The sequence below is a fragment of the Phoenix dactylifera genome, unplaced genomic scaffold (assembly GCF_009389715.1).
Source record: "Phoenix dactylifera cultivar Barhee BC4 unplaced genomic scaffold, palm_55x_up_171113_PBpolish2nd_filt_p 000473F, whole genome shotgun sequence".
NCBI lineage: Eukaryota > Viridiplantae > Streptophyta > Magnoliopsida > Arecales > Arecaceae > Phoenix > Phoenix dactylifera.
Window position 1 is genome coordinate 313,698 of NW_024067895.1, and position 27,589 is coordinate 341,286.

The following is a 27,589-nucleotide window of genomic DNA, read 5'->3' on the forward strand; positions in this document are numbered from 1 at the left end:
ATTTGATACATAAAAATATGAATTGGCACACAATTTAAGTTCTAAAGATCAAGTCAATTAGGACTCATTAGTGAATATCAAAATAGGTTTTCTAAAAGATGCTCAAGAAAATTTTACACGTTATTCTCCCCCTTTTTCATTAAGTTAGAGGTTCTTTAAGCTCAACTTGCAATTTGGTTCATGATTTATGCATAAGATATACTAACCAAATAACACGCCTCAAGGTGTATCATAAAGATTTTCAGATTAAATTTCAGATGATACATATTGGAGAGTATTAGGATCATTTTTCATTTTGTATTCTTCCTCTCTCCTTTAGTTATAGATATACGCGATTAAGTTCCGTGAGACCTCTCCTTCTGAAATTTTCTTTCTCCCCCTCTATTGATCATTCCATTTAAGAGTTTAGAATTTGAAGATAATGTTCAATAAAATTGTCAATCTCAAAAATATATTTTCTATAAGTTTCAGCTCATTTTCATAAGACTCAAGGTTTGAGATAAGACAGCCTTTATAGAACTCATCTCAAGGTATAAACTCATTATATAATTAAAGCAAGTCGTGCAATATAAGGAGGTTCATTAAAAACAATCCATAAAAAAGATACTGAATATCTGAAGCTCCCCCTCAAAAGATGCATTCTTCTTTAATCATTCTTTTCTATTGTTGAATTTCAGATTTTAATGATAAACGTGAATAAGACTGAAATTCTATGATATCGAGAATGTAGAGTAATCTAGTATTATTCAAAATTTGTGGCAATTACTCTTTCTAATCCTTCAAGAACAAGTTATGCTTTCTCTTAATCTTAGAGAAAATGTATAGAAATATTAAACAGAAAATGATTCATTTTAAGCTCAGTTTTTTTCAAAAGCATTTACATTTTCTTTCTCTTAGAATCATTTGAGTGAGCTGAAATATTTCTAGCTTTAAGATCATTCACTCTATATATATTCTGATGGAAGTCTTGAAGAATGTAGGAGAGAAAAACATATAGATGATCATTGAGGTATATAGATTTATAGAACTCAATTACTTAATCACAGTTTTTCAGCAATGTATACATGAAACACAATAAATCCCTTTTTAATATCAAAATAAAATTATATATTTAGAAATTTTTGTTTGCAATCAAGATCATCGAAAGACACATCATTTGGACCAATATTGGTACACTGTAAGGATAAGAGATGATATGTTTCAGATGCGTATCGGGTCAAACAATCAAGGCATCAGAATTATTCTATTTTTCTTAAACTGTAGTTTTTATATAGGAATCATATTGAGTTTAAAAATCAGATTCTGAATTTTATAAAGATTTTCAATAGAGGCTTTTAAATCATGATTCGAGATATGTATCTTTCACATTGAAGCTCATCTTAAATCACTAAGATTGAAAACACATATTTCAATAACATTAGAGCACTTTCAGAATCTTTATATTTAATATTGAGTTTCGATACACAATGGAGGATATTTTAATAAGTATTATGTATCAAAGTTAGGCAAGTAGAAAGATAGATCAAGATTAATTCATTCTGCCTAAATAGAGATATCTTTCTCTTCTCCTTTTTACAAATTTAATTAACTTTCAGATTTTAAAGATGATTGTGAACGACAAATCTGAAATTTCTTTTCAATAATACCCAAAAATTTATGCAGTATTTCAAACATTCAATTAAATTATCTAAGCATGGAGCATTACAAAATATTGAGAACCCATAATTCAAAACATCATTCCACATGCAACATATATTATGTGTTAAGTCATGCATTAAGAACAAGCATGTCAAGGATCAAAATCAATTCTTTTCAAATAAACTCCCCCTATTTAAATATAATCTTGCATTGATTTCATCCTTAAGGTATGTTTCCAAGTGACAAAGAAATTGAATTGATTCTTCTTATATATTTTCATTTACTTTGTCTTTCATTTTTACTTTCTTATGCTCTATACTGTATTTGCTCCCTATCCGGTGGAGTTGGAAGGGGCACGAGGTACTACCACTAGCCTCCCTCTTGTGCCGTCCCTAATATGCCCTACACCGAATAGTTGGGTCAAATAGTGCCGGGTACTACCACTAGCCTCCCCATTGGCACCATCCCTATGATGAGCAATATAGAAAGGTTAAAATGTTTACTTCAAACTCTCCCTGTTTGAGTGTAATTAATTATAGATTTTATCCCTTCCAAATGTGCCGAATATATTATGCTTGTTTTGCTTTTCCTTAAGATTGAAGTACTTGCCTTTGCTCAGATTTTTCATCTCTTGAACAATGTCCATTTTCTTTTCTTTATCTCTCTCTCTTTTTGTTATTCTCAAGTAATCTACATGAAAGAGCAGAATAAAGAAATAATGAAATGTATCGTATAGAGGTATATCATGCAAACACTATTTTCATTATGCCCAAGAATTCGTAGCTTCTCACAAGTCATTCTAAATCAGAGTTTTAATCATATACTTGTGTATTTCATGGTTATGATACAGCCATAGAAATATTTTAGATTGAGCAAACCATGAAACAATTTCTAAAAGTATAAGTCAGTCAATACACATATAGACATGATATCAAAAATTAATAATTAAAGAATTTAATCATGCCATAATAGGATTTAAGTTATTGACTTTGCTCAATTAATTTGTGAGAAAGGTATCTAAAATTACCTATTCATTATATGTTCTTCAAGCCAAACTAGATTTCTTATGTGTGAACTTTTGGCTGAAGAAGATCCTCTCTCTTGTTTGCATGTGAATGTTTCGTGTATCTTACATGAAGATATCCTTCAAGTTGAAATTTCTCATTTTTCTTTCTTGAAGGAAGGTCATTAGTTTCTTTAAGATACAAAGCATTCATCCAACATATATATATTTTTTAATTAGATGACTCAATATGAGATATGACAATAGTTGCATGTTGAGTCACTTTATTCAAGAGATTGCCTAAATATAAGCAAGCACATATCACTTGAACTAAAGAGATAGATTCATTAACCAAGATAGTTCAAGGACAAGCATGTGAGGCAATAGACAGATTTATCAAGGTCAAATCAATTTAGTTTAGATTCTATTTGCTTAAGATAATTATCAATAAGATGTGTTAACTAAGTTTTAATCAACTTATCTTAAACGTTTGTTTCTATCAAAATTCAGATTATGACGTATTTGTTATCAATAAAATATGATTAATTAAAGTTAGATTGAAGTCTTGCACAAGGTCACATAATGAGCATACAATCTGGTCTACTAGCTGTATGATAAAATAATTATTCTATCATGCTTCAATACAGCTTTAAACAATAGATCTACTTTGCTCATCCTTTACAATTTCTACAAGATGGGGTCATAGATATACCTTCTTCACGCCAATCTTCTATAAGAGTTTTCTTGTGGACTAACGTTGGTCAATGAAGATCCCCTTTCCTGTTTGTCTTAATTTGGAGTTTGAGAGAAGATGTTAATTCATTCATCATATTTCAAACTCACCTTGCAATATAACTATTCATATAAATTTTCATTGGTAGAACAAAAATGATGCCATCAATGTGTGCTATGAGCAAGCAAGATATCATAGATTCTTCTTTTTGATGCATAGATTTATCACTATTACTTTCTATCAACAAGGTTACCTAAGCTTTTATATATCAAGCTTTTGATGCTTGTTTTAAATCACATATTGCTTTATCATATATGTAATGTGTAATTTTTAAATATGGTGGTTATTTAACATAGATCTACTTTTTAATGAAATAACCACATAGGAGTGAATTCTACACATTCATTTGACAGAATATAAAGCTCATGAGTCAAGCAAATGATAGTGGTGATCTTTACTTTTAATCATGCAAGAATCAAGATCTATTTCATCTTTTCTTGATTCAGTCTTTTAGTAGTTATCAATTTTTCTTCATTAAGTGCATTTCTGAAAAACTCAATTTTGTTATAATTATTAACAAGTTTTCAGATTGTTATATGTAAAAGATTAACCATATATAATTTGATCTTAGTATCTTGACAGTAAATCATTAGTCTCATAGAGAATAAGACGACTTGATATTTTTGCAACTAAAATCTTTTCATTGAATATTCTATATGCATTGCTTGATGAATGATATCCAAGGATAGACATATCTCTATCAGATTTGGCATTATTTTTCATAAGAACATATCAAGCATAACATGTACGACTGAAAAATATGAAAGATATGCAATGGTTCATTTTCCATTTTTCAGAAGATCAAAAGGAGTTTTCATCTAAAATAGATCTAATAGAAATCATATGTATGACAAGCAGTGATGATAGCTTTTTAAAAATTATTTAAGTAGATGACTATCATACACAATTGTCTTTTTCATTTCTTCAAGAATTCTATTATCCCTATTTTACTTAAGATGTCCTTGGTGCTGAAATAGTTAATTTCTGCATAAACTTTATCAGGATTTTGGTTTTCAACACTGTGCCATGATACTCTTTATCTTCACAGTTAGGAAACCTTTATCATTTGAAACACTTTTACAAGATTCAGCAAATACAGAAAATATTTTCAAGTTTATTTTCCAAGAACAAATCCAATGTAAGCTTTTGAAAACTTAGAGATGGAAACAACATCTTTAGATTTAGAAATGATTTTTGGTTGTTTCCTTAGTTAGCATGCATAGCAAAACTTTGACCTTTAAGAAGATAATTTAAGTAAGCCAATGGCAAGGTCTTTTGAGATTAAGTATATACTAGCATGAGTTGATTTTGTATGCTAAAGATGGTTTCTTTAATCTTGGTATTCATAGTGCATATATTTAAAAACATACCAAGTAGACATTATCATATCTATGATCAATAAACAATAATGCCATGGATAAAAACTCTCAATCAAGCATATAGAGAATTCATAGAATTATTCTTAATAAATTAATCATTTTGCAACTTATCCAATAGTGAGTAAAGTATACTATGAAGTGATTTGATCATATTTCCAAAAGTATTTTCTATATCACAAAATTGATCACTACTAGCAATTCATATCAAATACTAAGCAAAAATAATGATGAGATGCAAGGATTACTGATTTTTGTTAATAACTTTTCATAAGTATATTTTAAGTTTCTTTTGTTCCATGGGTATCTTGGTACACCTATGTGTACATCCTCATTTTCTCATTTTGGGTACCCAAGCTTGCTTGAGTCCTTGAGAGTTAGGACATATGGTTCCTTTTGGAACCCATATCTGTTTAATAGTAATAACTTTACCATTTGATTTAATTATACTAGAACGATAGGTAAAGTTGTTATTCCCATCCTTTTCATTTTTGAAATAACTTATCTTATTTAATGGTTTGCTTGATGAATTGATAACCTTTTTCTCTAGAGATTTATTGTTAAGTAAAGGAATCAAGCCAAGTTTTGATTTATCACAAGCAACATATTGGCTTTCAAACATCATTTTTAATCGTTCTGAACTTACGGTGAATTTGTTAATAAAAGATTTTAATTGATTAATTTCTTTACTTAAGTTTTGATTTTCTTTAATTAAGCTATGATTTTTCTGAATCAATTCTTCTGAAAATGACCTTAAACTTTTATTTTCAGAATTTAGTTTGTCTTGTATTTCAGTAATAGAATTTCTTTCTTTTGAAATTTCCAAATTTAGCTTTTTAAGATTTTTATTTTTCCTAGCTAATTTTCTACATTCACTATACAAATCATGAAAAGCATTTAAAAGTTCATCATAAGAATATTTTTCATGAAAGTCATTTGGTGTAAGATTAGATTCAGATTCTACTTTATCTTCTTGTACCATAAGACATAAGTTAGTTACCTCTTGTAGTTCATTGTTGCTCCTAACTTTCAATTCCTTGTCTGACTTTCTCTTGGTCAAGGCTTTCTTGCGCTTTACCTCTTTCTTCCTTTCTTCTTGCTTCCTCTTCTTCTTTGTCTTTAGGAAGCTGATTTGCCTCGGAGTCGACTCGGACCTTATTGGAGTCGACTCGACTAACTTGGGAGTCGACTCTGAGCTACTTGGAGTCGACTCGACTGAGGGAGATTCATCACCCTTTTCTGCAGTCTCATTGTTAGTATATAATTGAAGCATATGAGAGCTAATCTGAGATTTATCATAAATATTTTCTAAAGTATCCCAGATCTCCTTAGCAGAAAAGCATGCAGAAATTTCATTAAACTTTGTTTCTTGAATAGCACAATATAATATGTTCATAGCATTAGCATTTAATTGTGCTAAGTCCTTCTCATTAATATGAGAGAGTGTGTGAAGGTCATTTATTATGATTTTCCATAGATAATAGTTTTGTGATTGAATGAAAATGCGCATGCGTATTTTCCAATGTGGGTAGTTTATACCATTAAACAGTGGAGGTGTATCAATTGATTGTCCTTCTCCTAGAAAACTATCTATTTGAGTTGTCATGATCTTTGGCTCTAGTCGGTTAAGACTACAAATAATATTTGAGCACCTGCTCTGATACCACTTGTTGCCCAGTAGATACAACCCAAGAGGGGGGGTGAATTGGGTCTTTTAAAACTTTTATGCTACTTCTAAAACTTTATGATTAACTATGCTAAGTTGTATAGATGCACAGTGAAAGTTAAACTTAGCAAGGGTTTGATGTATAGACTTCGACTTGATTAAATATGCTTGCAACTAAAGGATGTGCGGATAAGAATTAAGCAAGCAATTTATCTAAGTAAGTAAGTGTGTTAGTTAGACAATAACTAGAGGCATTACAAACACAAAGGACATATAGTGGTTCGGTGCACCCCAGCACCTACATCCACTCCCCAAGACCTCTTGGGAATTTCACTATAATCCAACCGATTACAGCCGGTTGTTTTACAAGCTCACAACCCAACTTGTTGTTTTACGAGCGCACAACGAACTCGGTCGGTTTTCCCAGGCTCACCGACTAGAACCAACCCCGATTGTTTTCTCGGGCTCACAATCAAACCCTTACACGTTGGTTTTACCCTCGGCTCACCAACAAACCTAAACCCCGTTGGTTTTCCCTTTGGCTCACCAACAAACCTTAATCCCGTTGGTTTTCCCTTTGGCTCACCAACAAACCTTACACCGTTGGTTTTCCCTTTGGCTCACCAACAAACCTTTAACCCCTTGATTCAATTCCTTGATTGAATCAAGTTACAAGATATTAAAACAAAGAATAAAAACAAATCAAAGCTTCTTAAACAAGCAGATATGACAATATAAACAAATAGAGTAAAGAGAAGCCCTCAAACGAGTTTTGAAGATGGAGGAGCTCGGCTTCTTCTTTACTTGATCCTCCTCTGATTTGGCATGAAGTAGAGGATCCCCGAGGCAGCACACGGATGGAGAGGAAGCTTTCGGATTCACTTGGATGCTCTTCTTCTCTCTATTTCGTTTTGGATGGCCCTTTTGTGCTTGTGGGAGATTTCCTTTGTAATCTCTTTGAGATCTCTTTCCTAGATGATCTCTCCCACTTCCATGCCTTCTCCCCTAGCTCTCTTCTTGTTTTTATAGCTTTAGATGGCGTGGAAACAAGAATATAGCCGTTAGAGACAAAAATAGAGCCGTTGGACACAGTCTGCACTTCCTGACAATATTACCGTTGGGATCGGAGTCGACTCGCGCGATCAGGAGTCGACTCGCCTGTTGCAGGAGTCGGCTCGTGCTTTACTGGAGACGACTCGGCCACTGTTCCAAATTTGAATTAAAGTGCATGCCTTGACTGGGAGTCGACTCGGCTTAACCTGGAGTCGACTCGCCAACTTCTCGAGCTGACCTGGCAATTTCGGAGTCGGCTCATCGACTGAAGTCCGTGGATCCAATTTTGAATTTTGTCCTCTCGAGTCGACTCGACTGTCCTGGGAGTCGACTCGAATCTCAGAGCCCGAACTCCCGATCCTCTATCTTTTGGCTCGTCCAGTCTTGGAGTCGACTCGAACTTCCTTGGAGTCGACTCGGCTCTCAGTTTGCGAAACACAGCCTTCTGCCATCTTGGTGTAGCGCTGCCTTGGAGTCGACTCAAGCTGTCTGGGAGTCGACTCGAATCTCAGAGGCAGTAACTTGGTTTTCTGTCTGTTGATGGTCGCGGAGTCTCGGAGTCGACTCGTGCAATGCGGGAGTCGACTCGAATCTCAGAGTCCCAAAAATGCTCTCTGACTTTTTCCTTGTGTTCCGCTGAGAGTCGACTCTTGCTTTCTTTGGAGTCGACCTACCAACCATCGGAGTCGACTCGCGTTCCACTGGAGTCGACTCGAATCTCAGACCCGAAAACTGCTCTCTGACTTTTCTGCCTGTGACTCCTAGGAGTCGACTCATACTTCCCCGGAGTCGACTCGGTAAACATTGGAGTCGACTCGAATTCCTCAGGAGTCGACTCGAAGACTATTCTTTTGAATTTTTTCCTTTGATTTTACTCCTCCAATTTGAATCCTCTGAACTTTAAGCTTGGGCCAATAAATTGTAGCTTTCTTCCAACTTGAGAGCTTTGGAGGCCTTCTTGTGTTCTCCCAACTTGCTATGTTCCTTGCAAAATAAATATCTTTCTCCTTGCAACATAAACATTAGTATCTATACTTCAAGGTTTTGTGATCATCAAAATCAATCTATGAATCAATCTTTGGGTCATCAGTACTTAAGCCCCTCGTTGGCCTAACAGTCAAAGAGCTAAAAATCTATGGCAACTCCAATTAGAACCTCACTTATCGAGGAACAATCTACAAACCTCCACTTTTAAATGGCACAAATTACAGTTATTGAAAAGCATGCATGCGCATCTTTGTTCAAGTACTAGATTATGACATGTGAGTATCATAGTTAATGGTTCTCATACATCCACAAAAGTCAATGATGGTGTGTCTCTTTTCAAACTCGAAGGAGAATGGGATGAGTATGATAAGAAAATGATAGCTAAATGCTAAGGCCATAAATATTCTTTATTATTCTCTAGATGCTGCTAAATTTAATCATATTTCAACATGCAATTCTGCTAAAGAGATTTGAGATAGGCTAAAAGTAACTCATGAAGGCACTAATCAAGTCAAAGAATCTAAAATTAATATGCTGGTATATAAATATGAATTATTTTAAATGAAATCAATGAGTCCATTGAAATTGTTTACTTGTTTTACTGATATTATTAACGGTCTTAAAAGTCTTAGCAAATCTTATACTAACTGTAATTTGGTGGGAAAGATTCTTAGGTCACTACCAAGAGCCTAGGAGGCCAAAATGACTACCATTCAAGAAGCAAAAGACCTCAACACCCTTCGTCTATAAGAGCTGTTGGGTTCTCTAATGACTCATGAGCTAACTATGAAGTAGAACTTTGAAGAAAAAGACTAAAAATAAAAGAGAATAAATGCTCTCAAATCGATAGCTCAAAAAGAGAAAGAGAGTGAAGATTCAAATTGGTACTGAGCGTGATGAGGAGACAACCTAAATTACCAAAAAATTCAAACAATTCATGAAAATAAGATAAGGAATGAGAAAAAGATCATTGGCTAAGGGAGAGCCAAGCAAAGAAAAAGAAAAGGAGCAGCTGCTGGTGTGCTATAAGTGCAAAAAGCTAGATCATTTCAGAGCGAACTACCTACTGCTTATGAAAGCCCTCAAGAAGCGAAAGAAGAAAGCTATGGTTGTGACTTGGAGTGATAGTGATGAGTTGAGTTCAGAGGAGGAGACCCACGAAACAACAAATCTGTGTCTCATGGCTCATGAGAATGAGGTGTGTCAAGCGGCCCATGGATTAAATAAAATATGGTACTTAGATAGTGGATGCTTTAGACACATGACAGAGGATGAATCATAATTTATTTTCTTAAGAGAAAAGATGGAGTGGTGGTCACCTTTGGCAACAACGAAAAACAAAAAATCATTGGAACCGGTAATATTGGTATCACTCCTACCTTTATGGCAAATGTATTATTAGTTGATGGACTTAAGCATAATTTACTTAGCATTAGTCAACTGTGTGAGGAAGGTTTTAAAATAGCATTTGAATCCTCTATATGCATGGTTTCTAGTCCCAATAAGAATGGCATAAAATTTATTGGACATAGGCATGAAAATGTATACATCATCAATCTAGACCATTTATCCATAAAAAGTATGCAATGTTGCAATAAATGCCAAAATTAGTGAGACTAGTTGGTTATAACATCGTAGGCTGGCCCATGCAAGTATAGATCTTATTTCAAAATTAGCTAGAAAAGATCTAGTTATTGGTTTGCCTAAATTAAGTTTTGAAAAAGATAATTTGTGATGCATGCCAACAAGAAAAATAGACTAGAGTTTCCTTTAAATCAAAGAATATGGTTTCAACTTCTAGGCCGTTAGAACTTCTGCATATAGATTTGTTTGGGCCTACTAGGACTACAAATCTAGGTGGAAAACGATTTGGATTTGTTATCATTGATGATGTTTCTAGATTTATATGGATTTTATTTCTGGCACATAAAGATGAAGCTTTTCCTACATTTCAAAACTATACAAAAAAATTTAAATGAAAAAAGTTTGCAAGTACTTAAAATTAGAAGTGATCATGGAGCAAAACTTGAAATCAAGATTTTGAAAAGTTTCATGACAAAAATGGTATTGAACATAATTTCTCTACACCTAGGACACGTCAACAAAATAGGATGGCAGAAAGAAAAAATAGAACCCTTGAAGAAAATACTAGAACCATGTTGTTTAAAAACCATCTTATAAGAAATTTTTGGGCTAAGGCAAATAACACAACATGTTACATTCTAAATAAAGTTACAATCAAACCATTATTAAAAAAAATACCCTATGAACTTTGAAAAAATAAAAAACCTAACATTGGATATTTTCATATTTTCGGTTGCAAATAATTTGTACTCAATAATGGTAAAGATAAATTAGAAAAATTCAATGCCAAATTCGATTATGTTATTTTATTAAATACTTATCTTCTAGCAAGACATATAGAGTATTCGACAAGAGAACCCTAATAGTAGAAGAGTCTATACATTTGTATTTGATGAGACTAATTATCTTCCATCAAGGAAGAAATTTTTTTTTGATGATGATGTAGATTCATTAGGCAAGAAAATGAAGGACCTCACCTTGAAGGGCATATCTACATAGGATGCAATGGACCATGAAGGAAAAAAATGATGAAGATGATCAAGAAGAGAAGGATCTACCACAACAACAATTTGAAAGTAGACATGACTTACCTAGAGAATGGAGATATATTCATAATCACCCAAAGAAACTTATAATTAGTGATCCATCTCATGGGATAAGAACTAGATCTTCTATTAGAGATATTTGTAATTACTTAGCTTTTGCATCTCAGATTGAACCTAAAACTATAGAAGAAGCTGAACAAGATCATAATTAGATAATTGTCATGCAAGAAGAATTAAACTAATTTGAAAGAAATAATGTTTGGAAGCTTATAAGTAGACCCAAAGATTACAGTTTAATAGGAACAAAATGGGTATATAAAAATAAATTAAATAAAGATAGAAATATTATTAGAAACAAAGCTAGATTAGTTGATAAAGAATATAATCAAGAAGAAGACATTGATTTTGATGAAACTTTTGCTCCTATTGTAAGCTATCAGACTGTTACTTGTCTTTACTTGCTATATAAATGTCAAATTATTTCAAATGAATATTGAAAGTATTTTTCTTAATAGCTTTATAGCTGAAAAAGTTTATGTGGAACAACCTTCTAATAGTGAAAATCATAAATTTTTAAATCATGTTTTCAAATTAAATAAAACTTTATATGGTCTAAAGTAAGCTTCTAAAGTATCGTATGAAAGGCTTAGAAAATTTCTTATAGAAAATAATTTTTCAAAAGAAAATGTAGATAAAACTCTTTTCATAAAAATAAAATATGGTGAATTTTAATTATTCAAATATATTTTGATGATATTATTTTTGGTGCCACTAATGAAGCTTTATGTCAAGATTTTGCAGTGCTCATGCAGGAAGAATTCAAGATAAGCATGATGGGTGAACCCATATTTTTTCTTGAACTCCAAATTAAACAAACCAAAGATGGGATCTTCATCAGCCAAAGTAAGTATACAAGAGAAATCTTGAAAAAACTTGGCATGAAGAAAGCCAAGCACATTGGTACCTATACGAGTCTCACTCGAAAATTAGACAAAATAAGCATAGTAAGAGGATTGATTTAAATTTTTATCGAGGCAAGATAGGTTCACTATTATATCTTACTCAAAGTCAACTCTAGAGTTAACTCGGAGTTCTATGGGCTATGGAGGAGTCGACTCACAGAAATTGATGGGACGATCCCCCACTTAGGAGTCGACTCGAAAATTTGCTCAAGCCGACCCTAGTGTCGGGAGACGGGTGTTATACCATAACGTTCTCAATTTCTTTTCATTTCTTCTACTCCCTCCTTCAGCTTGAAACTCTCTTCTACCCTCTTCTTTTCCAAAATTAATCTATCCTCGACCTAAGTTTCCCTCTTTCGGATTAGATTAGTCTCTGCTGGCTCCAAAGAAGCAGATTGCTCAACGGATGAAGCGGACGAAAATTCTAGTTCTATCAGAAAGACGAACCGAAGCTAGGTTGGACTGTGTTCCTCCACAAATTGAAGAGGTAGTTCTTTCTCCTCCCCAAGCTATCCGTAGTCAGGTACCCCTCTCTGCTAGGATAGTGACTACTGGATGGAAAGTTGATTTTGATTTTTTGAATGGAAAGGTTTTTCCATTGGAAGAAAATTGAAGTAGATAGGTTGGGAGTTCATGTGCTCCCTAGATGTTCCTACATACTCCAACTTAGTAAGAGAGCTCTATAGGAATGTGAAGTTTGGAGTAGGAAACTTTGAATCCACAGTCAATGGGACTAACATTTTTTTGGATGTACTGAGTTTGGAAAGGATTCTGCATATGCTAACTGCTGGACCTTTAGATGACTACCTTGAAGAGTGTCGGATTTGGATTGCAACTCATTTTTGGATAGAGAGAGTTGATGAGCAAGATGAGGTCAGTGCAAGCTAACTTTCTATGGAGATGAGATTTCTTCATCATATAATCAACAAGGTCTTCTTCTCTAAGATGGGAAGATTTAATTTCATTTTAGAACGAGACATTTTGGTGATGTATCATGTGCTCAGAAAGATTCCCTTAAATTTGCCATCACTCATGTTCTGCCAAATGCACGAGGCAAGCAAGTAGGTCGAAGGTATCTCTACCTTACGACATAATTTTGATCTTACTGTTCAGAAAACATGGTGTTGTGCTTGAAGGAGAAACCTTGAGAGCACTGCTACACACCGACACCTACAATGATTGCTCCCTACATTGAATGGGGATATTCTAAGTTTGATCATCACTGGGTGTGATGTAGTGGTGATCGAAGACTTAATGAGGCCTAGAGGAGACAAGCTCCATCAGGTAGAGGCTAGGCCCAGTGAGCCTATTGCTACTGTTGATGATGGTACTGTTGCCCAAGATGACAACCCAAGAGGGGGGGTGAATTGGGTTTTCTAAAAATTGTGTTTCCTAATTTTTTACTTTAAATTGAATGTAGCGGAATGATAAGATGTTACTTACTTAAGCTCTAGGTAATTATAAGTAATGCAGTGACAAACTAAGCTAGAGCAATTATACTATGGCTTTAGAACGCAATTGATCCTAAATTAACTTATAGTTGTATGATCAATTTAATCTATGTAATTGTAAGAATAGAGTGAAAGCTAAGAAAGTTCTAAACAATCTCTTATACTCAATTAGAAAATAAAGCTAGAGATATTACACAGTCAAGTATGTATGTAAGGCATGAAATGCAAGAAATAAGGCATCACAAACACAAAGATATATAGTGGTTCGGTGCACCCCAGCACCTACATCCACTCCCCAAGACCTCTTGGGAATTTCACTATAATCCCTCAGATTACAGTCGGTTGTTTTACAAGCTCACAACCCAACTTGTTGTTTTTGCGAGATCACAACGAACTCGGTCGGTTTTCACAGGCTCACCAATTAGAACCAACTGATTGTTTTCACGGGCTCACAATCCAACCCAGTTGGTTTTTCCAAAGGCTCACCAACCACAACCTTACAACGATTGTTTTCCGGGTTCACAATCAACCCAGTTGGTTTTCCCAAAGGCTCACCAACCACAACCTTACAACGTTGGTTTTTTCCTTTGGCTCACCAACAAACCTTAACCCCTTGATTCAATCCCTTGATTGAATCAAGTTACAAGATATTTAGAGCAAGAGTTTAAATTCAAGTACAAACTTCTCAAATAAGCGAATATAGCAAATATAAACAAGTAAAGTAAAGGGAAGAAGCCCTCAAACAAATTTGTAGATGGAGGAACTCGGCTTCTTCTTTACTTGACCCTCTTCTGATTTTGCACGAAGTAGAGGATCACCGAGGCAGCACACGGATGGAGAGGAAGCTTTGGGATTCACTTGGATGCTCTTCTTCTCTCTATTTTACTTTGAATGGCCCTTTTGTGCTTATGGAAGATTTTCCGTGTAATCTCTTTGAAATCTTTTCCCTAAATGTTCTGCGGGGGCCTTTGTCTCTAACTGAACTGTGATGCCGTAGCTTCTTATGCTGCAGCCCATACCATCCTAGCTTCCCATACTTTTTCTACCGCTAATATGACTAGTGCCCATACAGCCTATGTCTTTGCTTCTTATGCCTTTGTTGCCTTTATCCACTCGAAAACTCCCACTTCCATACCCTCTTCCCTAGCTCTCCTCTTGATTTTATAGCTTTAGAGGGAGTGAAAACAAAAATCTAGCCGTTAGAGACAAAAAGAGCCGTTGGAATCAAGAAAAAACTAGCCGTTATGCCTCCCAGCGTGCTGGAGTCGACTCGGCTGAAGTAGGAGTCGACTCGGCTGAAACAGGAGTCACTTGTGAATAGTAGGTCTGTCGGCACTGTAGCTGGGAGTCGGCTCCGCACTGTAGCACTGAAGTTGGAGTCGACTCGAGATCACTGTAGCGCTGAAAATCAACTTTCTATTTTTTTTTGTTTGTTCTCAGTCGGAAGTCGACTCGTAGAGTATCGGAGTCGACTCGAGCACTATTTCTTGAAACTCTAGAGTGCCAGAGTCGACTCTAAACTTTCCGGAGTCGACTCGAGGACTATTCTTTTGAATCTTTCTTTGAATTTGCTCCTTCAACTTGAATCCTTTGAACTTGAAACTTGGCCCAATGAAGTGAAGCTTTCTTCCAACTTTTTTTTGAGAGCTTTTGAGGCCTTCTTGTATTTTTTCAACTTGCTATGTTCCTTGCAAAATAAATTATCTTTCTTCTTGCAACACAAACATTAGTAATTATACTTCAAGTTTTGTGATCATCAAAATCAATCTTTAACTCAATCTTTGGGTCATCAGTCTCCCCCTTTTGATGATGACAAAACTTGGAGTATGTGCAATATAAAATATATTGTGTTCTAAGAACTAATGCATAGCTAAGTTGCATGAAGTAGAAAACATATATATTTAAAACATACTTCATGATAATGCTTTAGATTTAATCAACTTAACACAATCAACATATTTCAATTTAAAGCTGATTTGTATTCAATTCAAAACATAAAGCATTATGAGCATATAATCAGATATTTCTCCCCCTTTTGACAACATCAAAAAGATTGTAATATAATAAACATTAAGCACAAAGATAAGAATACTCAAATATGTCTTTTTCTTTTTGTACTTCTGATTTGAATGTCAAATTATTGCAAGAATATGAATCATATAACTCAAGGCAATAATATTAGAAAAAAAATTAATGAGGCATAGATCAGAGCCAATTATAATGAGAACACATCGAATGTGGTTTCAAAGATAGTTTTCAAATCAAGTGTAGGTGGAAACTTTCTTAAGTTAATTCAAGAAGTACCACAAATAATATTCAAGAAAAGCACGAATGGAAATCTGACCTCTCTTCAATAATAAGTATGAAAGCTTGTTCATTTAAGATCTTTTGCCCAATATATTAAGTATGATTGCAAAGTTCTTTTATGGTGTAAAAATATTGTGGCATAAATACCAAAATATGAATTCATGCAATTTTATGATATATCTTAGAGTATACATAAAGTTCAAAGCTTTGAAGGTTCTTTTAAAGCTCTTTTAAAGACTTTATTCTTTTATTCCTTAAAAAATAAGCACAATTTGATACATAAAAATATGAATTGGCATAAAATTGAAGTTCTAAAGAGCAAGCCAATTAGGACTCATTAGTGAATTCCAAAATAGATTTTCTGAGAGATACTCAAGAAAATTCAACACATTATTCTCCCCCTTTTTCATTAAGTTAGAGGCTCTTAAGATCAACTGTTTGACTTGCAATTTGGTTCATGATTTATGCATAAGATATATTAACTAAATAACAAGCCTCAAGGTGTATCATAAAGATTTTCAGATTTAAATTTCAGATGATACATATTGGAGAGTATTAGAATCACTTTTCATTTAGTATTCTGTCTCTCTCCTTTAGTTATAGATTTATACGATTAAGTTCCATTAAGATCTCTCCTTCAGAAATTTTCTTTCTCCCTCCTTAATTGATCATTCCATTTAAGAGTTTAGAATTTGAAGATAATGTTCAATAAAATTGTCAATCTCAAAAATATATTTTTCATAAGTTTCAGCTTATTTTCATAAGACTCATAGGTTTGAGATAAGACAACCTTTATAGAACTCATCTCAAGGTATAAACTTATTATATAATTAAAGCAAGTCTTGCTATATAAGGAGGTTCATCAAAATCAATCCACAAAAATCAAGGTATGCATCAAATTAAAGTAACTTTAGGATAAGATACTGAATATCTAAAGCTCCCCCTCAAAAGATGCATTCCTCTTTAGTCATTCTTTTCTTTTGTTGAATTTCAGATTTTAATGACAAGCGTGAATAAAACTAAAATTCTATGATGTAGAGTAATCTAGAACTATTCAAAATTTATAGCAATCACTCTTTTTAATCTTTCAAGAACAAGTTATGCTTCCTCTTAATCTTTGAGAAATGTACTGAAATATTAATCAGAAAATGATTCATTTGAAGCTCAAATTCTTTCAAAAGCACTTACATTTTCTTTCTTTTAAGAGTCATTTGAGTGAGCTGAAATATTTCTAGACTTAAGATCATTCACTCTTTTAATAATATATATATATATAGTTATAGATCTCAATTTCTTAATCATAGTTTTTCAGCAATGTATACATGAAGCCCAATAAATTTTTTAATATCAAAATGAAATCATATATTTAAAAAAATATTTGTTTGCAATCAAGATCATCGAAAGACACATCATTTGGACCAATATTAGTACACTTTAAAGATAAGAAATGATATGTTTCAGATGCGTATCGGGGCAAGCAATCAAGGCATTATATTGGGTACACTTTATAATGATATGTTTCAGATCTTTAGTACACTTTAAAGATCATCGAATTATTCTATTTTTCTTAAGTTAAGATTTTATTTAGAAATCATATTGAGTTTAAGCTTTTATACAAAATCAAATTCTGAATTTCATAAAGATTTTCAATAGAGGCTTTTAAAGTCATAATTTGAGATATGTATCTTTCCCATTGTAGCTCATCTTAAATTATTACGATTGAAAACACATATTTCAAACATATAAGAGCATATTCAGAATATTTGTATTTATGTTGAGTTTTGGTATGAATTAGAACATTATATACCAAAGTTAAGCAAGTTGAAGGATAAAACAAAACTCAATTCATTTTGCCTAAATAGAGATATCCTTCTCTTCTTCTTTTTACAAAATTTATTCACCTTTCAGATTTTAACAATGATTGTGAACGACAAATCTAAAATTTCTTTTTCAATAATACCAAAAAAAATTTTATGTAGTATTCCAAACATTCAATCAAATTATCCAATCATGAAGCATTACAAAATATTGAGAAACCCATCATGCCACATGCAAAATATATTATGTGTTAAGTCATGCATTAAAATAATAAGAACAAGCATGTCAAGGATCAAAATCAATTCTTTTCAAATAAAACTCCCCCTATTTAAATATAATCTTGCATTGATTTCATCCTTAAATTGTGTTTTCAAGTGATTTAAAAAAATGACTTGATTCTTCTTATATACTTTCATTAACTTTGTCTTTCATTTTTACTTTCTTATGCTCTATACTCTATTTGCTCCCTATCCGGTGGAGTTGGGAAGGGGCACGAAGTACTACCACTAGCCTCCCTCTTGTGCCGTCCCTAATATGCCCTACACCGAATAGTTGGATCAAATAGTGCCGGGTACTACCACTAGCCTCCCCATTGGCACCATCCCTATGATGAGCAATATAGAAAGGTTAAAATGTTCACTTCAAACTCTCCCTGTTTAAGTGTAATTAATTATGGATTTTATCCCTTCCAAATGTGCCGAATATATTATGCTTGTTTTGCTTTTCCTTAAGATTGGAGTACTTGCCTTTGCTTAGATTTTTCATCTCTTGAATAATATCCATTTTCTTTTCTTTATCTCTCTCTCTTTTTGTTATTCTCAAGTAATTTACATGAAAGAGTAGAATAAAGAAATAATCTTATGTATCATATAGATGTATATCATGCAAACAACATTTTCATTGTGCTCAAGGATTCATAACTTCTCACAAGTTATTTTAAATCAAAATTTTATGCATATACTTGTGTATTTCATGGTTATGATATAGGCAAAGAAATATTTTAGTTTGAGCAAACCATGAAACAATTTCTAAAAGCATAAGTCAATTAATGCATATATAGACATGATATCTAGAAATTAATATTTAAAGATTTTAATCATGCCACAATAAGATTTAAGTTATTGACTTTGCTTAGCTAATTTATGAGAGAGGTCTCTAAAATTACCGATTCATTCTGCATTCTTCAAGTCAGATACCTACTAGATTTCTTATGTATAAACTTTTGGCTGAAGAAGGTCTCCTCTCTTGTTTGCAGGTGAATGTTTATTGTATCTTACATGGAGATATCCTTCAAGTTGAAATCTCTCATTTTCTTGCTCAGGATCCTGCATTATTAACAAAATTTTTTCTATTCTTGAAGGAAAGTCATTAGTTTCTTCAAGATACAAAACATTCATATAGCATATTTCTTAACTAGGTGACTCAATCGTAAGATATGACAACAATTGAATGTTGAGTCATTTTACTCAAGAGATTGCCAAATATAAGCAAACACATGTCACTTGAACTTAAGAGATAGTTTCATTAACCAAGAAGGTTCAAAGACAAGCATGTGAAGCAATAGGAAGATTTATCAAGGTCAAATCAATTTTTTATTTTCAGAATCAATTGAGCTTAGATTCTATTTGCTTAAGATAATTATTAATAAGACATGTTAGCTAAGTTTTAATCAACTTTATCTTAAACAGTTGTTTCTATCAAAATTCTGATTATGATTTATTTGTTATCAATAAAATATGATTCATTAAAGTTAGATTGAAGTCTTGCATAAGGTCACATAATGAGCATACAATCTGGTCTACTAGCTGTATGATAAAATAATTATTCTATCATGCTTCAATACAGCTTTAAAACAATAGATCTACTTTGCTCATCCTTTTCAAATTCTACAAGATGGGGTCATAGACATACCTTCTTCATGCCAATCTTCTATAAGAGTTTTCTTGTGGACTAACTTTGGTCAATGAAGATCCCCTTTCTTGTTTGTCTTAATTTGGAGTTTGAGAGAAGTTGTTAATTCATTCATCATACATATTTCAAACTCACCTTACATGAGCTAAGTAAAATCTTCATATAACTCTTCATTAGTAGAACCAAAAATGATGTCATCAATGCATACTTTAAGCAAATAAGATATCACAAATTCTTCTTTTTGATGTATAGATTTATCACTATTACTTTCTATCAAAAAGGTTGCTTAAGCTTTTATATCATGCTTTTGATGCTTGTTCCAAATTATATATTGCTTTAACATATTTGTAATGAGTGTTTTCAAATATGGTGGTTATTTAACATAGATCTCCTTTTTAATGAAATAACCACATAGGAGTGCATTCTACACATTCATTTGACAGAATATAAAGCTCATGAAGCAAGCAAATGATAATGGTGATCTTTACTTCTAATCATGCAAAGGATTTCATCAAGATCTAATTCATCTTTTCTTGATTGAATCTTTTAGTAGTCACCAATTTTTCTTCATTAAGTGCATTTCTGAAAACTCAATTTGGTTCTAATTATTAACAAGTTTTCCGATTTTATCGGCAAGATTTTAAATTCTCTCTCCTTTAAAAAAAATGATTTAGTTTAACTTGACCAATTATAATCTTGCTCATTCTTCTTAAGGTGTTTTAGTTTTAGATTGTTATATGCAAGCAAAAAGATTAACATATACACATATAATCTGATTTTAGTGACTTGATGAAAAATCATTAGTCTCATAAAGAATAAAAATGAATTGATATTTCTACAACTAGGATCTTTTCATTGAATATTCTATATGCATTGCTTGATGAATGATATCCAAAGATAGAAGTATCTTTATCAGATTTGGCATTATTTTCAAAAGGACATATCAAGCATAACGTGTATGACTGAAAAATATGAAAGATATGCAATGGTTCATTTTCTATTTTTCAGAAGATCAAAAGGAGTTTTCATCAAAAAATAGATCTAATAGAAATCATATGTATGACAAGCAGTGATGATAGCTTTTAAAAATTATTTAAGTAGATGACTATCATACACAATTGTCTTTTTCATTTCTTCAAGAATTCTATTAACCCTATTTTACTTAAGGTGTCCTTGGTGCTGAAATAATTAATTTCTGTATAAACTTTATCAGGATTTTGGTTTTCAACACTGTGCCATGATACCTTCACAGTTTGGAAACCTTTATCATTTGAAACACTTTTACAAGATTTAGCAAATACAGAAAATATTTCAATTTTATTTGCCAAGAACAAATCCAATGTAAGCTTTTGAAAACTTAGTGATGGAAACAACATCTTTAGATTTAGAAATTGATTCTTGTTTGTTTCCTTAGCTAACATCCATAGCAAACTTTGACCTTTCAGAAGATAACTAAGTAAGGCAATGGCAAGGTCTTTTGAGATTAAGTACATACTAGCATGAGTTGATTTTATATGCCAAAGATGGTTTCTTTAATCTTGGTATTCATAGTGCATATATTCAAAAGCATACCAAGTACACATTATCATATCTATGATCAATAAACAATAATGCCATGGATAAAAACTCTCAATCAAGCATATCGAGAATTCATAGAGTTATTCTTAATAAATTGATTAATCATTTAGCAACTTATCCAATAGTGAGTAAAGCATACTATAAAATGACGTGATTTGATTATATTTCCAAAGTATTTTTTATATCACAAAATTGATCAATACTTGCAATTCAGATTTTAATCAAATACTAAAGCAAAAATAATGATGAGATGCAAGGATTACTGATTCATTATTATTATTTTTTTATTTAAAATTATTTTTCATAAGTATATTTTAAGTTTCATTTTTGACGTGTGTCTAGAGCACCCATTTGTATGAAAGTTCTATTTGTTCCATGGGTATCTTGGCACACCTATGTCTACATCCTCATAATTTCATTTTGGGTACCCAAGCTTGCTTGGGTCCTTGAGAGTTAGGACATATGGTTCCTTTTGGAACCCAAATCTGTTTAATAGTAATAACTTTTCCATTTGATTTAATTGTACTAGAACTATAGGTAAGGTTGTTATGTCCATTCTTTTGATGTTTGAAATACGTTATCCTTTTTGATGATTTGCTTGACAAATTTAAAATTTTTTCTTTTGGGATTCATTGCTAAGTGAAGGAGTTAAGCAAATTTTGATTTATCAAAATCAGCATGTTGGCTTTCAAACATCATTTTTAATCTTTCTGAACTTACAGTGAACTTGTTAATAAGAGATTTCAGTTGGTCAACTTCTTCACTCAAGTTTTGGTTTGTTTTGATTAAGCTATGATTTTTCTGAATCAATTCTTCTGAATTTAACCTTAAGCTTTTATTTTCAGAATTTAGTTTGTCTTGTATTTCAGCAATAGAATTTCTTTCTTTTGAAATTTGCAAATTTAGCTTTTTAAGATTTTATTTTTCATAGCTAATTTTCTACATTCACCATACAAATCATGAAAAGCATTTAAAAGTTCATCAAAGAAAATTCTTTCTTGAAAATTATTTGATGTAAAAGTAGATTCAGATTTTACCTTATCTTCTTGTGCCATAAAGCAAAAGTTAGTTACCTCTTGTAGTTCTTTGGAGCTAATATTATCATTGTTGCTCCTAGCTTTCATTTCCTTGCTTGACTCTTCCTTGGTCAAAACTTTCTTCCTTTTTATCTCTTTCTTTCTTTCTTCTTGCTTCCTCTTCTTCTTTGTCTTTAGAAAGCTTTTGAATTTTTTGTTGTTCTTTCTTCCTCGAGTCGACTCGGGTTTACTTGGAGTCGACTCGACTGACTTGAGAGTCGACTCGAGATCTTCGGGAGACGTCTCGTTCTCAGAGGCCTAAAAGATGATTCTCTGTCTTTTGAACTGTTCTGCCTCGGAGTCGACTCGGGCCTTGTCGGAGTCGACTCGGTTAACTTAAGGGTCGACTCTGAAATACTTGGAGTCGACTCGTTCACAGGATCTCCAAAACTAAGTCTCTATTTTTCTCTAGGAGTCGACTCGGACAACCTAGGAGTCGACTTGGCTGAGGTGGGAGATTCAACACCTTTTCTGCAGTCTCATTGTTAGTATGTAATTGAAGCACATGTGAGCTAATCTGAGATTTATCATAAATATTTTCTAAAGTATCCCAGATCTCCTTAGCAGATAAGCATGCAGAAATTTCATTAAACTTCGTTTCATGAATAGCACAATATAATATGTTCATAGCATTAGCATTCAATTGTGCTAAGTCCTTTTCATTAATAGTTTGAGAGAGTGTGTGAAGGTCATTTATTATGATTTTCCATAAATAATAGTTTTGTGATTGAATAAAAATGCGCATGCGTGCTTTCCAATATGTGTAGTTTATGCCATTAAACAGTGGAGGTCTATCAATTAACTGTCCCTCTCCTAGAAAACTATCTATTTGAGTTGTCATGATCTTTGGCTCTTGATCGTGAGATCAACAATTAATCTTGTGCACCTGCTCTGATACCACTTGTTGCCCAAGATGACAACCCAAGAGGAGGGGTGAATTGGGTTTTCTAAAAATTATGTTCCCTAATTTTTTACTTTGAAATAGAATGCAGCGGAATATTAAGATGTTATTTACTTAAGCTCTAGGCAATTACAAGTAAAGCAGTGGAAAACTTAAGCTAAAGCAATTATACTATGGCTTTAGGGTGCAATTGATCCTAAAATTAACTTATAGTTGTATGATCAATTTAATCTATGTGTAATGGTAAGATGGAGTGAAGCTAAGCAAATTCTAAACTATCCTTATACTCAATAGAAAACAAAGCTAGAGATATTACACTAATCAAGCATGAATGTAAGGCATGAAATGCAAGAGATAAGGCATCACAAACACAAAGATGTATAGTGGTTCGGTGCACCCAGCACCTACATCCACTCCCCAAGACCTCTTGGGAATTTCACTATAATCCCTCAGATTACAGTCGGTTGTTTTACAGGCTCACAACCCAACTTGTTGTTTTGCGAGATCACAACGAACTCGGTCGGTTTTCACAAGCTCACCGACTAGAACCAACCGATTGTTTTCACGGGCTCACAATCCAACCCAGTTGGTTTTTCTAAAGGCTCACCAACCACAACCTTACAATGATTGTTTTCGGGTTCACAATCAACCCAGTTGGTTTTCCCAAAGGCTCACCAACCACAACCTTACAACGTTGGTTTTTCCTTTGGCTCACCAACAAACCTTAACCCCTTGATTCAATCCCTTGATTGAATCAAGTTACAAGATATTTAGAGCAAGAGTTTAAAATCAAGTACAAGCTTCTCAAATAAGCGAATATAGCAAATATAAACAAGTAAAGTAAAGGAAAGAAGCCCTCAAACAAATTTGTAGATGGAGGAACTCGGCTTCTTCTTTACTTGACCCTCTTCTGATTTTGCACGAAGTAGAGGATCACCGAGGCAGCACACGGATGGAGAGAAAGCTTTGGGATTCACTTGGATGCTCTTCTTCTCTCTATTTTTACTTTGAATGGCCCTTTGTGCTTATGGGAGATTTCTCTTATAATCTCTTTCAAATCTCTTCCCTAAATGTTTTCTTCCACTTCCATACTTCTTCCCTAGCTCTCCTCTTGATTTTATAGCTTTAGATGGCGTGGAAACAAAAATATAGCCGTTAGAGGACAAAAATAGAGCCGTTGGAGTCAAGAAAAAACTAGCCGTTATGCCTCCCAGCGTGCTAGAGTCGACTCGACTGAAGCAGGAGTCGACTCGGCTGAAGCAGGAGTCGACTCGGCTGAAATAGGAGTCGACTCGTGAATAGTAGTCTGCCGGCACTGTAGCTGGGAGTCGACTCCGCACTGTAGCACTGAAGTTGGAGTCGACTCGAGATCACTATAGCGCTGAAAATCAACTCTCTGTCTTTTTGTTTGTTCTCAGTCGGAGTCGACTCGTAGAGTATCGGAGTCGACTCGAGCACTGTTTCTTGAAACTCTAGAGTGCCAGAGTCGACTCGGAACTTCCAGGAGTCGACTCGAGGACTATTCTTTTGAATCTTTCTTTGAATTTGCTCCTCCAACTTGAATCCTTTGAACTTGAAACTTGGGCCAATGAAGTGTAGCTTTCTTCCAACTTTTCTTGAGAGCTTTTGAAGCCTTCTTGTATTTTTCCAACTTGATATGTTCCTTGCAAAACAAATTATCTTTCTTCTTGCAACACAAGCATTAGTAATTATACTTCAAGGTTTTGTGATCATCAAAATCTAATCTTTTAATCAATCTTGGGGATCATCAGGTATTGAGATCAGGACCTATAGGAGATCTTGCACCTTAGCTAGAATGCTAGATGCAAGGATTCCTTGATCTTTTGACTCTAGCTTGACATCCAGAGAGCAGCTGATCAACTATCAGTTGATGAGAGTAGATGAGATTCATCATTGAGCAAGTGATTGCTGGGATGATGGCTTTTGAGTTTCTGGTGAGGGGCATAGCAAGCCCCTAAGTACACATGACTCTTCCTATGGATTAGAGTTTAGAGCCTTATATTTCTCATTGAAGATGTGCTAGTTGAGCATGATGTCTCTGACATCCGAATTCTAGTGAGTCAGTTAGGATGAAACTATATTGAGGGGGAGACCGAAGAACTTGCAGGTTCTATAAAGAAGAAATCATAATCTACTAAGTGCATAAAGATCAGTAGCAGATTCTAGGGATGCTTAAGTTTGGAATGAATCAAGGCTCTCTGTAGACAAGCTCGCACCGAAGCTAATGCCACTATTAGCCATACCAGATGACCAAGAGGGGGTGGTGTCCTAAGCTTTCTAGACATTTCAGATCAACCATCACTAGGTCGAGCCACCTCAAGCAGGAGAATTGGACTAAGCATACTTGAGTATGACAAACCAACCAATGCCTCAGCTCTACTAAGGACTGAGATATCAAGATCGGGTCCTCGGCTACATCACTTTAGAGTCTGGGCCTGATCACAAACATACCATCCTCCTGTATATCCAAACTATCCATCAAAATTGACCTTGAGAAATTTGGAGGTGTGGGCTCTCAAGTGATGTATACCGTCTGAGATGTTACATGAGTAAGGTAAAGTCCGAAGTGTCCCGAGATATCAAAATTCCTCCAGACAGACTTGCAGGGGGATCTCCGCAGCCTATACTCAAACCTTCTCTAGGACGAGCCTCAGCATCGAACTGCTCTTTCTAAATATCTAGAAGTTCCTAGCTAGCCAAATGTGATAATATATAACATGATCGCTCCTGCAGAGCATGTCGGCACCTTCTAAGAGTCTCCACAACGACAGCTCAATCACACTAAAATGGGACGTGATCCACAAACCTTTTTCATCATCCTCTAACTTAAACATTTTTTTTTCTAATGATTCTTCTTGCCACAACTTTTGAGATGCAATACTCTGCATATGCCAATCTCCAAAAAATAGCATCCATAACCTTTTTCTCTTGGCTCAATCATTTGGTACTAGTGGTGTTGACGGATCATGCCCAGTTGGGTTTGGCCATACACATACTCAAACCCTAAATATACTTGTTAAATCTATAACAAAGTCAAACCCAATCTAATATGTTTACTAAAATGGAAGCTCTACTTCTACAAAGTTCTCCATTCCCATATGGATGCCATATTAATAACGTTATTAATAGAGTTATTTCAATAGAAAAAGTTTAATGCTTATTAAACTATATTAAAAAAAGAATTTGTCATTATTACTACTAAAATTAATACAGAAATTAATGACATTATTAATAACAATATTTTCTTAATATTTTTGATATTAATAAAAATAATTTCTGTTAGTATTGTACCATGTGTTAGGGTTTCCCAGTGCCTAGGGCGCAGCGGAAGATACGGGATTATAAAATTTTCTTATAAAACCCATTATTGAAACCCTAATAAGCCAAGATCGCCTTAATAGTATAACCAAATAATGTAGAAAATATAATCTTGGTATAGAAGATACTATCACGCTATATCCAATATATCTGAAGATGTCCTAAGTGCCCAAATGTTCACCCTCCGATGTTGATCCACACAGGAATGGGTTCAAGACTCTAGCTCACCAAAACTTGATTCTAATTGTTCAATCCTTCCAAAGGATTTAATTGGCTGATTTTCCTTCACTTCTTCCTTTCTACCTCTAAAACATTCACTAGCCTTTTTGTCCTAAAGAAGACCTCTTGTCTTGGGTTAGGACAAAAGAGAGAGACTTGTAAGAAAGAAGGGATAAGGGAGAGAGAAGGAAAGGCTTTTCTTGGATGATCTTTAGAACCCAAGGCACCTCCTTATTTATAAGAGATGGAGGGATGCATCATAAAGGGATGCATCCCATCACACACCTCATCATGATGAGGCATGTGCCAAAGATGCATCCCATCATGATGGGTGCTAAGGAGAAGGGTGTATCAACTTCTTTCTCACATCTCCCTCTTAAATCCTGATGATCAAGGGCCCAAATGTAGTGAACCAAAGCCAATGGTCCAGATCTAGGTGCCATCTAATGGTCCAGATCAAGACATCATATCCAGGGTACCATCCAATGGTCCAGAGTAAGATGCCATCACGATGGTCCAGATTCAGGCGCTGAGCAACGGTCCAGATCTTTCATCCAGAGAGCCATCCAGTGGTCCAGATTCAGGCGCTGAGCAACGGTCCAGATCTTTCATCCAGAGAGCCATCCAGTGGTCCAGATTCAGGCGCTAACCAGTGGACCAGATCCTTCATCCAGAAAGCCATCCAATGGTCCAGATGAAGGCGCAACCAGTGGACCAAATCCTTCATCCAGGAAGCGATCCAATGGTCCAGAAGTGAAGGCCCTATCAAACCCAATCCAATTGGGTTTAACCAACTTAAAGAAAACATTAAACCTAATCAAATCAGGTCTAATTAAGCCATATGGGTTCAACTCTTGGCTAACCCATATTAGGTCATGATC

The 27,589-nt window shown here is 34.0% G+C and overlaps 1 pseudogene; it reads right to left on the reverse strand.

Moving 5' to 3' along the window:
- LOC120106129 overlaps positions 1 to 27,589 on the reverse strand; it is a 68,425-nt pseudogene that overhangs the window by 12,865 nt on the left and 27,971 nt on the right.